Raw genomic sequence first — 13,946 nt, forward strand, 5'->3', positions numbered from 1 at the left:
TTTACAGAATGCCCGAATCAATATTTCCCTTTTAAATCAGTAAAAAGATTTTTTTCATGCATCGTGTTTTGTTTAGAAAATGATAAATGATTTTCAAGATATTTGGTTGAATTATTTTAAAAGAGGAAAAGAGAGAGAAGAGGAATCCTTGTTTAATCATTTAATATTATTTTGTTTAACATTTCCCTTTTATTTTCCCACCTCTAAAATTTGGATAATTTAAATAGTTTAGGTAATTAATTATTTATCTTTTATTTACTACTTCTGATTTTTACAAAAAAAATAAGTATAATCGCCCTTTAATAATTTGATTAGGCTAGATAATTAATTTAATAATAATTATTGCAAAAATTGAGCCCCTTATTATATGTATTTTCCTTTTTCCTTCTTGATTTTGCCCTGGTCATAATTAGTTTAATTATTCTTTCATTTAAAAGAATTAGCTTATATTTTTTAAAAATTAGCCTGTTGGTATTTAATTTAAAATAATATGTTCAAAATTAGATTAAAAGGCCATAATTAAAATAAATACGTTGGGACAATTTATTAAAGTTTCAGGCCCAACAATTAATTAAACCGACCTTTGAATTTATTTGTTTTTTCTTTATTATTGTAAAATACGTGGCAACCTTTTTTTTCCTCTTCCATGGTTTTAATCTTCTTTAATTATAATTAATTAATAACTAGATATACCTAACATATACACCAAGTATACACACATATATGTGATATATACGTGTATACACTTGGTGTATATGATATATGTGTGTATACACAAAAAGTGGCCCATCTACTCCTTAGGAATCGGTGGACCGAGCCCAACCCAATAGAGGTTGACCCGGCCCAAGTAAAATAATCGGGGGGGGGGGGGGGGGGTTAAAACCCTTTCACTTATCATTTTTCGGGGAAAATAGAAAAACAACCCCTTCCCTTTTCTCTTTCCTCTTCCACGATTAACCCTAGCGCCGCCTATGCTCGTCTCTCGCTCTCATTGCCAAAAATGGCAAACAATGCAGAGGTCTTAGACCTCAACAGCTTTTTCATATTCAAATGCATGCAACAATCAATGGTTCGTAAATTTGTCACTCAAAAATCGTTTCAAACACGGTGTAGGTCACTTTCACCTTCGATTTTTTCTTTTAGTTTTGAATTTGTTATATGATTTTACATTTTTTGTTCTTTATTTTCACTATTTATATTGTTGTATTCTTGTTCGATTCTAAATGGTTGAGTACGAATGGGCCAGATCGAGTAGAATCGTGCTCAGATCTGGCCATACGTTTTTGAATCTGTCAATTTCCACCGTAGATCTTCATTTTGCAAAGGTAGTTTTGGACGAAACCCGTCTATCCCACATCGTGTTTCTTGAGTTTTCTCACAGTCTTGGGGTTCTATAAACAAAACCCCAACCTTCAACATAAAACAAGTTTCAGAAGTTGGAAGAAGCTTAAAAAATCGATAGGATAGAATTGTGAGTCAAGAACTTGAAATTTAAGCAAAAAAGTATAATTTTAGACTCATAAAAAACCTCTTTGTCAGGTCTGAGTCTCTTAGTCAAAAATTTATTTATTTTTGTCTTCTTTGTGGTTGAGTTTGAGGGTGGAAGCACAAGGAGCTTCTTTGAATCCATTCTTGACAAAGGCTGCATCGAAAAAAGGTAATTCCCTACTCCCTTTTATATTCCTTGTCATTTTATAAGTTAGTAGTTAAGTCAGTAGTTAATTTGTAGAATGTCCTTGGTTGATGAATTTTGTAGTATGATTGTTGATTTAAGCGTTGTTTAGTAAGCTCTAGAGTAAATTCCTTACAAAACATGATCCTATATTTATATGTTTAATCTGGTATATGATTATTTGGTTTAAGGTGGATCTCTTAGATCAGTGCTAACTTGGCAAAGGTATTTAAGGTTGTTGGAATCTAGAAATGGTCTATGTGATCTTGAATTTTGATAAGGATCTCGGCACCATTAATATATGTTTATTGAAACAAGAGGGTCTAGTTTAATTAGGAAACACCTAGATTGTTGTAAGGTTGTTTAGAATACTAATTGGTTTGTATGACTCGTTTAATAGACATTGTTTAGGCTTAGAAAATCATTATGACATATTTGTTGGATTAGCATTAGTGTTTGTATCATGGCATGATAATACCTATCTCTCAAAAGGAATTCATGACTTTAGTATTTTAGTTATTTGAAGACTCCTTGACTTGCCTTATTGAATATATACATGGATTGCCATCGCTGATTTGTGATATTCTCCTTTTAAAATAAGACTACCCTACTTTTATCTTACCATGCTTAAGTGAGAACCATTTTTAAAACTGTGCCTAAAGAGTGTGTGTGCAAATGTGTTATGTCATCCATGGTTGATGCTACATTGCTATACAAATGCCTTAAGTTGACCCTCTATGTGATTTGTTCTTATTCTCTATTAGCTTGTTAAACTCTATAAGTGTGTAGTAACTATTTTGACTTTGGTAAATATAATGAAAAGGATTAGAGACACGGGTAGATTAAGAATTAAATACTTTACTAAATAAGGAACCACCCTGCTCTTTCTGAGAATCTGTCTAGCTTATTGTTTCACTTTTGAAAGCAAGTTAAATTAAAACAAGGCTAACAGCTTAAGATATGTTTTTTGTTGGGAGACTAATATGCTTGGAGTTTTTATTTGATTATGAACTCTTGATTAAACCTGACTAATGAAAATAACCAGCTTGTTGTTGACAATGTAAGTTCAGAGTTAGGAGGTATTGAGTGGACTTAGCCTTAATAACTAATCATTATCAAGTTAGAGGTTTGAATAGGCAAACCAGGGATAGAACCATAATGAGACTAAGTCTAGGGAGGCATTGAAACAAGACTGTTAGAGGAAAAAGAGGTTAGGATAATGATGAACCCTTAGTTTGTTAAAATGACATTACTCTGCTAATTCAGTCTATTAAAACATGACTAGAAAAAGGCAGGGGGAGGAGAATGAAACTGCCTAAACTATCCTAAACCTTATGCTTATTCATGAGAAGAACTCTGTCTAAAGACTAGATTAGTCAGGGATTTGAGCCAATCTTTTGCTAAGTAACTAGTCCTTTCAGAACTGGAATAGAAATCTAAAATGCTTGCCATGTGACTTATTTATGAAGATGCCATATTTTTTCTTTGCACCTACATGATAGTTCAGGGACAAGTTTCATTTTCCAATTGAGGTCTATCTTTCCCTTTTCCTCTTCTCTTCTTTTTTCAGTGAACCTTGTTGTGTCAAAGACTTAAAGGTTTGGTGTTGCTTAGATAATAAAGTATCTTTATTAAAATGAGTGTTGGTTCATGGCCATTTGGCAGTTTACTTGCTTGAATCCCCTCTTGTATTCTATTTGAAGGTTCTGAATGTTTTAAAAAGAAAGTAACTATACCATATCTAAGATCAAACTGCCAATCTAGTCTGTGTTGTTAAATCATGAATTTCTTACATGAGTTTTTGTTGAAATATAACTAGCTTAAGACAAAAGATGGAAATTGGCCTACTGTCCATTATTTGAATAATCTCTGTTTGGGCTTGATCTCTAATGCTCTACCTAGATATTCTGTTATCCTTATCTCCTTGACATTCCTCATGCACATTTCCTATGGTTTGGCCAGATGAAGTTTGCAATATGACATAACCTGTTGGATTCTTAAACTGATCAAAGTTAGTCCTGTGAAGTAGTTTAATGAACTTATTGATGACACCTTGACTCATATTATGATTCTATATGGATTTGCTAGCTTTTAGTGGTGAAAATGATCCTAATCCTGGCCTAAATGATCCCGCCTATTTATATGTCCATGCATTTGAACTTGTTAAGACATTTGTTTGTAAGTAAATCCCTAGTAGCAATAGTTCTTTGTGATTAGAAAAGATTGAGGATGAGCTAAAAACCACATGGCTTGGAAGAGTCTTTTCAAAAAGGTTCCTTGAGAGGGGATCTAAAAAGGGTGATCATGGCACTGTTAGATTAACCCCACTTGCCCTTTGTATAAAAGGCACCATAGCACTTTCATAAGCCCATAGTGGTGCATGTTGATTGTATAAATCTTTCAAAATCATGTGGATCTTGTTGCTAGGACCTAAAGGACTTGGCTAAAATCAGACATGCATTGATAAGTGGCTTAGTGAAAGCTCACTGGTGAACCTAGGAGCATCTATACATGACTGAATTGGAATACAAAGGGAAGAACTTAAAGGGAAATAGGAAACTTGAATAAGTGAGGGATTGAAACTGAAACAGAGTTATAAGAACTGTTGAGTTCATGTAGGTCCTTCTTTTTTTTAGAAATTCCATCAAGAGGACATGAATGGTTTTATGCATCTTATCTCTGCTATGGGTGTAGCTTGCATGCTTCTACTTGATTGTTTTCATCTTGTTGAGTCTAACTGGGACTTGAAAATCCACCTACCTGCCATGTTTATGTGTTTAGCTGAATTGAAACTGATTCCTTTTCTCATGTTATATCTATCTGCTTAGTTTACATGTGGCCTTTGTAAACTGTGACTTGGAGTATATTTTCCCTTTGTTTAGGTCTTTTTGGTTCCCTATATATGTGCAGTGTGTGTGACTGAATTCTACATTGGAATCTGCTATGAGTGTACATTTTTCACAAAGAAACTAATAAGCTTATTTGCATAGACCACTCTTGGCTTAAAGTAATGCATAGTATGATGAACATATTCCTGTCCCTTGGTGTGATTTAAGTGTTAGTAATAATGTGCAGTGATATATTATCTTTTATTCTTAGGAGATTTGTTTTTGCACTTTCCTTCTGTATCCTGGGTTGAAGGCTAAACTATTCTATGATATTTGATTCTAATGGGGGCATTTGTTCTTGATTGTGGTAAGGTTGAGGATCACTTGGGGTTGACCAAACCTTCCCCCAGTGCCTGCCATGCCTGGGGTTCGATGAAACCCCTTGGATCTTGTGCGACGCTGGGAACAAGGAGGGTGGCAACCACCCTAATACCGGTCCAATACACCCAGCCCCCACATCACTATAATGCATCACGAAAAAATATTATGCTAGGACAGATTGGCTATTCTTATCTCAATATTATCGGGGTGTGTGTATATTTTCAGTGTAAATTATGTGAATTTTCATATGCTTCATGTCTAACCTATTTCCTTTTTTCTTTTTCCCCCTCCTCTCTTACTCTTCGCATGGCCGCTTGGGCCGGGGAAACAGCCTCCCTATTGGGCCTAAGGACAATCCTTTCAAAATCTACCGAATATAAGGAAGCTAATATATATATGTTTGTGAAGGCCCAACCATGGTTGAAAATGGTTAAGGGGCTTGGTACACCCCAAGCTTTACTTGCTTTATTTTGCGAAGTGATATGTTTAGTTTTCACAATTTGTATTTCTAAAACTCACAACATTATTGGAAATCAAATGGTTGAAACTAGACGTTTTAGGCAAACGGTACTTAGGCCGTTTAGTTTGACCTTAGGCTCCTTTCGCGAATTTTCAGAACTTGTCTCGTTTTCTTATTTTTAAAAGGGTTTTTCAAGGGGTAAACCAACTGGGTTTTCATAAAATAAACTAAGCTTTTTTAGGAAAATGGTAGATGTTGGTATGTCACATTTTTTCACCAAAATTACTTGCCATACAGTTTTTTTTTTAGAAGTAAAAAGAACACATTGTTGTTTGGTTTTCATAAAATAAACTAAGCTTTTTTAGGAAAATGGTAGATGTTGGTATGTCACAATTTTTCACCAAAATTACTTGCCATACAGTTTTTTTTTAGAAGTAAAAAGAACACATTGTTGTTTTCATTATAAAACCAGTTGTTAAAATAAGAGATTTTGTGCAAGTCACGATTAATTTTTCTCAACCAAAATGCTGCAATTTATTTGGAAGAAGCGGGCATTTTTTTGGACTAAGTCCATGTAAACAAAAAATTGAGTTTTGGGCCAGAGCCCACCTAAATTGCTATAAGTCAAGATTTTTGATCGAAAACCAGTCCTGAATGCTCTTTTCTTTTTAGAAACTGTATGAACAAAAAATGCATTTTCTGGCCAGAGCCCATTACATATTTATTCAAAAAATTGACAACCCTTTTAAACGGACACAAGTTTATATGGTTTTAATCCTTTGCTCTCAACAAATGTGTTGTCGTCTATTATCCATTGCAAATCCATTCTTTTACGGTCCCAAGGTCGAACCAAGCTGGACTTTTAAAACAAAGTGCTAAAAACGTATTTCCTTAATAAAATTGGAAACATATTCGTAATCACAGAATAATAAGTAAGGCGTTTTGACGTATATATATGATTAACCCGGAAACATATTCGTAATCACAGAATAATAAGTAAGGCGTTTTGATGTATATATATGATTAACCCGAACCAAATGTGGATTAAGGCATGAACGGGAAATATGTATATATATACACTTTTTACTATAACAAGATAACTCCTTTTTTATTTTTTTTATTTTATTTTTTTACAAAAACTTACTTATCCTCATATATAAGGGGAAATATCTTCATTTGGAGATGATAAGTCCAACCTAAATAAGTCCATATATAAGGGAACTACACCCAATTCTTCCAAAAAACTTGATATGCAATAAAAGGACAGATTTTGCGGTAATCTTACACTAAACAAACAGTTCATGCAAATACCCACATATTGGAATTCGAAGGTCAACCGTATAGTACGGATCCTTAATACTAGGGTGCCTAACACATTCCCTAGGGGATTACCAGAACCCTTAACTAGAACTTTGTATTAAGAAGGATTTTTCACGGCGATGAATAAACCCTTCGAAACCGGTTTTCCTAATTTCCTAAAAATTAGGTGGCGACTCTTTTAAAACAAAGTCCGAAAGAGCACCAACGATTTCGAAGTAGCTTTTTCCGAGCGCTAACCCCGCCCGCGAAAAATGCGAACCGTTACAATTGCATCCAAGGTCGCTAAAGTCTCTAGTGACATTCATTTTAAATGCTAGAAAAGACCCATATTATTACCACTAAAAATAATTACTTTTAGCGGCAATTACTATAGCCACTAAAGTTACCTTCGAAAGCAACATATTTTGTGGCTTTTGTTATTAAAAATACAATAATTGCTAGCAAAGGAATATGGCTTAGAAGAAATTACTATTATGAAAGATAAAATTGACCATAGATTATTCTCCTTAATCCATGGATTTAACCGAGCACTATTTTATACGTAACGTATTTTTTTCTTCCCAAGAGAACAAAATTTGTTTGCATTCTTCTGAAAGATTTCAGTCTAACAACAATAATTCTAGCTTTGCCCTACATTTCATCTACTAATCAAAACACAAAACAAGATGTTTCTATCCATAGGCAAAGAAATTTTGAGCATCTAAACAAAATCTTACAACACACCCTAATAAAAAAGACTGAAGTTCATCCTGATCTGATTCCTTTTTCTCCTCCAAATTCTCATCTTTCCTGGATTCAGCTATGAGAGGAGCAGTAGAAACACCACCACTACCGCCTGCGGGAGCAGCCATGAGAATAGCACCTCCTCCAATGAGTACAAATGCCAATTTCACATCCAGTGGCAATTAACTCAGTTAGATCCTCACCCTTGACTTCTGACAGAATTAGCTTCATCATATCATCATCAGCTTCAGCACCAATGTTCTTCAAGTCCTGGGTGCAAGGAGAAGAATTCTCTCTCAAAACAATGATCAGGTAGGCATTCGCCACCTTCATTGATGTGACGAAGAAGGTGCTTTCGATCTACTGAGGGAAAAAGCAAAAATCACAACAAAAATCTAGTAGAAGATTCTTATTAAATATAATGTGTTTTCCCAACTTTGTTGCTTAAAGATATCTATGCAAACTCTGGCATGTGGGACTTTGCATTTGGTTTCAATGCATCAGGACAAAAAAAAAAAAAATAGGGTAGTTGTTTCATGTCAGATCAAAATTGTCGTGGTTCATAAAAACGAGAAACCATTCCGGATCAAAGAGGTATTAGTTCAAGACATAGCCAATTCAAGGAAAAGAAAAACTTAGACTCATTCCAAAAGAAGAAACTTCATGTTAAGTTAACATAGTAATGCAGTTGTGCTTGCAACATATTAGTTTCCAGGAATATGTGTATAACTAGCTCTGATTTTTATCTTTCCATTTTCAAACTCCTAAATTTGTGTGTAGTTTGCTCTTATTCATCACTGCAGCTCTTTCTCTCTCTCCATCGCTGGCGTTTAAGTTCATCCTCTTCTCCGGCGAGATATGTGGAGAAAACAGACGGATCAAAATCGTTGCGCTTCGATTTATCCTCTTCTGGCGAGATTTGTGGGGAAAACACGAATCAAAATCATTGCCCCTCTTTCTCTCTCCATCGCCGATGTTATGATTCCCACTCTTCTACGGCGAAAACATTGTTGAAATTTAGCATCAACTAATGTGGGTACTTTCTCCTTGTTGAAAATTTAGCATTTTCAAGTGAACTAAGCAATAGAGGACATGTTTTGTTGTAGTAGACTAGTAAGCCCGTCAACGGGTTCGGTTGAACCGGTTAAAACCGGAACCGAACCGGTAAAAACCGGAACGAGAACAGTTAACGGTTCCGATTAGCACCGCTAATTGTTTTACTGGTCCGGTTTTCATTTTTTGAAACCGGAACCGGACGGTTTAACGGTTAAATTAATTTATTTATTTTTTAAACAGTAGTTGGAGCAATTTGAAATTGACCGTTGGCAACGGTCCATTTGCAAAAATGGCGTTCTTAAACGGTCAAATACTTAATTTTGCCCCCCCCCCCCCCCCCCCCCCCCCCCAAACTTTTTTTTAACACTTTAACCCATCCTCACCCCTATATAAACCCTTCTTCATTTTCATTTTAATTCACACCAATTCACTCTTCTCTTTCTCTCAAATCTCAATCTCTCAATTATAGTTACTTTGTAATAATTAGTCACTTTATATTTCTCTCAAATAAATATTACAAAGTCTTATTATAGTTTCAATTATTAATTTTGCAATTATAATATTGTTGGTGGAGTTGGTGATTTTGCAATAATCCGAAGTAACTTTGGTGGATTTGCAATTCTAGCCGCCTTCACTTTGTTGGAAATTAATCCGGCAATTTGGTACCTTCGTTCCAACTCTATCTTTATTTTTCGCAATTTAATTCTAGCAATTTATTTTTCGCAATTTAATTTACGCAATTTAATTCTAGCAATTTAATTTGTTGTGATTTATTTGATTGTGATTTAAATTAATTCTATTTAATAATGTCAAAGAGATTAAGACGTGGTGCCGGTAGTAGTAGTGGTATTGTTAGGCGTGGGCTTAATGAGGAAACATTTGTGGAAGAAACACCTAATTTAGGTATTGATGTTGGAGGAAATAATCCACTTTTAGGTCATGAGGCAATGCAACAACATTTTACCGACACTTTTAATGAAGACTTAGATGATGATGATGAAACACAACCCCCGAAAATCCCATAGGAGATACATGTCCTGCACAATCACATACACAAGACAAACCGCCTAGAACTCGTAAGCCAACAGCTAAAGTTTGGAAATTTATGACTAAGAATAGGGAAAACCAATCAGCTACATGTACCCTATGTGGACAAGTATTTAGTTTTAAGCAAGGAACTGGTAAGGATGGTGGAACGGGTACACTAAATGGTCATATGAGAACCAAACATATGGATGTTTGGGGAGAGCAAACGGGTTCAAATGTAGGGGGGATTCAAATGACGATAGACCCACGAACCGGTAGGAATTTTAAGTATGACAAGAAAAAAGAGCGTGTAGAAATAGCTAAAATGGTAGCTTATGATTGTTTACCATTTTCCTTTCCATCGGGTATGGGGTTTGTTACTTACATTCAACGTTGTTATAATCCGTTATTTGAGGGTATTCCTAGAAGTACTTGTAGAGCCGATGTTATAGATTTGTTTAAAAAATATAGATTTTATTTGCGCCATGTATTTAATTCTTTAAATTGTAATGTTTGTCTTACCGATTTGAGTCTTAGTCTTAACAAGTTAGATTTTTTTGCTATTACATGTCATTGGGTTGATGACAAGCTGGGTTATGCAAAAAAGAATTATAGCTTTTTTATATGATGAAGGAAAAGGTCGTCACGATGGAAAATTTTTAGCGGATTCAATGTCTACTATTATGAGATTTTTTAACATTTATAGAAAAACACTTTGTATTGCTTTAGATAATGCTTCTAATAATACAAAGGCGATTGGTCTTTTAAAGAGAGAATTAAACCCTCCGCTAGAAAATATTTTTCATGTGAGATGTAGTTGTCACATTTTAAATTTAATTGTTAAAGATGGTCTTGAATATTTTGACGATTCTATTCAAAAAGTTAGAAATGCGGTTGCGTTTCTTTTTTGTAATGCTAATAGGGGAAGAATTAGAGATTTTAAGAATGCTTGTGTGGAAAATAACCTTAGACCTAGGAAAATTCAAGTAGAAATTGAGACTAGGTGGAACTACACTTACATTATGCTACAACAAGCATATGAGTATAGGATTCTCATACAACAAATTCACAACAAATATAATACTGATAGTGATGATTGGTTAAATTTTTCGCATTGGGAAGATGTTAAAGAATGTGTTGAGCTCTTAGAAATTTTTTATAATGCAACTCTTGCTTTTTCTAGACAATTCTATCCCACGGTAACCGGAATTTTAGCCTACTTAGCGGAAATAGCTAGAGTTTTACAAGAGTATAAATATAAACCCGGTTATCAAGCGTCTATTTTTGAAATGATAATCAAATTTAAGAAGTATTTTTTTCCCATCCCAACTTTATTTATATTGGGTTCTCTTTTAAATCCTTGTTTAAAAATGTCTTATACTAAAAATTTGGTTGGTCAAATTTTTACATTTTTAGAAATTGAAGCGGGAGTTCAACCATCTTTAGTGAAGCCGAACTCGCTATTGATGATGAGTTTAGAAATTTTTTTACTCATTATTGTAGTTTGGAAGAACGTGCTACACCCGTTGCTCCACGCCCTACTACTTCTCAGAGTAGCAAAAAGGGCTTGTCGGGTTTAAAAGTTTTACATTCACAGCCAACTTCTTCTTCTAGTGCAAACTTTGATGAATATAACTTTTATTTGATGCAAAGAAAATGTGGATATCAAGGAACTGGATGACTTGGACGTCTTAGCATGGTGGAAGAAGTACAAGGCAAGTTATCCGATACTCTCAAGAATGGCTCGAGATATCCTTACGGTTCAAGTATCAACCGTGGCTTCGGAGAGCGCATTTAGCCAAGGAAGACAAGACAAATTGGAGACCATAGACATTCATTATCCGGCTTTAGCTTGCAAGTACTAGTGTGCATTCGCGATTGGATTAGATCGGAGCGACGCAACCAAAACTTAGAAGCGGAGGAAGGCGAAGAGGAAGAAATTGAAGATTTGATAGCTAGTGGACCGGACCAAATGGAAGACTTTGAAGATATTTCCATGACCGAATATAATGTGGAGGAAATTAACGAAATGGTTCAAAATTGGTGATTTTATTATTCGACTATTTCTATACTACTCATGTATTATTTGTAAGTTAAAAAAAACTACAACTTGCAAATAAATGTTATCCAAGAATGAATAAAATATATGGCTCATTGAGCTTTCTTCTATTTACTTATGTTCATATTTTTACTTTTATAAAGTTAGGAATATACCTAAAATATACTAAGAATATACTTAAATTAAAAACTAGAAAGTTATATACTTGAAAAATAACTAAAATATACTAAGAATATACTTATAATATATAGTATATATATAACTTAAACATATATATATATATATATATATATATATATATATATATATATATATATATATATATATATATATATATATATTCTTAGTATATTTTAGTTATTTTAGTTATATATATATATATATATATATAAGTTATAAGTATATAACTAAATATATATATATATATATATATATATATATAAGTTATATATATATAAGTTATATATAACTTAAACATATTTATATATATATATATAACCTAAGTATATATATATATATAAGTATATTCTATATATTTTAGGTATATATATATATATATATGTATACGTATATACGAATTTATAAACTTAGAAAACAATTAAGCTATAAATAACATAAGTTATAATATATAAGTTATAAGTATATATAGTATACTTATATATATATATATATATATATATATATATATATATATATATATATATATATATATATATATATATAAGTTATAAGTATATATATAAGTTATAAGTATATATATATATAACTATATATATATATATATATATATATATAAGTTATATAACCTACGTATATTGATATATATACGTATATTCTTACTATATTTTAGGTATATGTAGTATATAGTGTTAACTTAAGCATATAACTTAATATATATATGTATACACGTATATTAAAGTATTGTATATTAAGTCATAAGTCGTTAGTCATTAGAAATATTTAAACTTTACTTATAAACTTGTATAACATATGTATTTATACCTACAATATACTAATAAATACTATAATATATATATATAATACAAAAAAAGAAGAAGGTTTTGAACGTTTTTAACCGGACCGGCTCCGGTTTGAGGTTTCAAACCGGCAAACCGGAACCGGTTAAACGGTTTCGGTTTTTTAACCGGAAACCGGCCGGTTCCCTAACCAGTTACCGGTCCGGTTCCGGTTAAACCGGTTAACAGGTTTATAGTAGAGTGCTGTGAGCAGCTGGTGGTGATACTGGTTAATATACCTCAGTGAATTGTTGTGTTTAAGAAGAATTATCTCCATGTATATACCCCCTATATTTCGCCTTGATTGTACTATATATATTTGTTTTTTTTTTCATGTATGGGATGTATTTTGTAGTTTGTGTCCTTGTTTGACTGTATTCTTATAGATGTATTCTTGTTTCACTATATTTTTGTGGTTATGTACCCATGTATACACCTTTGTGTGTGTGTGTGTTTTTTTTTATCCTTTTGTACACCCTGTAATTTGTATTTCGCCTTGGCTATATCATGTATGTATTATTTTTTCATATAAGAGCTGTATTTTTGTTATTTGTATCCTTATTTGATTGTATTCTTGTTGGTATATCCTCGTTTGACTGTATAAGATTTTTCAACCGTCATTTTAACTTAATTTTAGAAAATACAAGCAAACAAATACAAGTTGTATTCATTGATACAACCATATAGCGTGAATGAATACATGTCATATAAGCTGAAAGCAACTGAACAATAGCTACTAAGAGCCTGTTTGGATGGGCTTAAAAAAAGCGGCTATAAAGTTTAAAACAAATTATAAGTAAAAAAAAAATAAGTTGGTGTAGTCCAACTTATTTTTTTTTTGCTTATAAGCCGTTTTCGGCTTATAAGAACCTTTAGATAAGTTAAGCCAAACAAACCCAATTAATTTTTGGGCTCATTTTAAGCACAAAATGGCTTTAAAATTTTAAGCCCAAAACACTCAAAAAATTTAGAAAACAGCTTATAGGCAACTTATAAGCCAATCCAAACGGGCTCTAAATATAATTATACACATTGTAGCTAGGCACCGTAAATAACTTACAAACTATAGTGCTTTGTGTTCCTCTTAAAAATGTTGGAATGACCCATCAAAATCCCTAAGCCAGTCCCCAAGGGCCGATCCAGTAGAATAAGGCTAAGGGGTCATTTGGTTTGTAGATAAAATTATCCCATGATTATATCCGTCTCTTGGGACTAATTTATCGCATCTATGAGATAGGATAAAATAATTTCAAGATTTATGGGATAAGATGGGATATCTCATCTTTAAGTTTGGGATGCACTTTATACTTTGTTTGGTACAAGGTATAAATTTATTTCAGGATAAATTTATATCTTCGATCAAATATGGTATAAAATTAATCTCACAGTTAGTGTTGGGATATCC

At 33.0% G+C, this 13,946-nt stretch overlaps 1 long non-coding RNA gene and 1 pseudogene across 1 annotated transcript; one reads left to right on the plus strand and one right to left on the minus strand.

The window, feature by feature from the left end:
- Positions 1-927: 927 nt before the first annotated feature.
- LOC132051064 (uncharacterized) lies at positions 928-5,431 on the plus strand. Its single transcript, XR_009413563.1, has 3 exons — positions 928-1,107; positions 1,593-1,657; positions 5,213-5,431. It is a non-coding gene; the product is annotated as an uncharacterized LOC132051064 (long non-coding RNA).
- Positions 5,432-6,876: 1,445 nt separating this feature from the next.
- Positions 6,877-8,488, minus strand: LOC132051066 (large ribosomal subunit protein P2B-like; annotated as a pseudogene).
- Positions 8,489-13,946: the final 5,458 nt, after the last annotated feature.

The sequence above is a fragment of the Lycium ferocissimum genome, chromosome 3 (assembly GCF_029784015.1).
Source record: "Lycium ferocissimum isolate CSIRO_LF1 chromosome 3, AGI_CSIRO_Lferr_CH_V1, whole genome shotgun sequence".
Taxonomy (NCBI): domain Eukaryota; kingdom Viridiplantae; phylum Streptophyta; class Magnoliopsida; order Solanales; family Solanaceae; genus Lycium; species Lycium ferocissimum.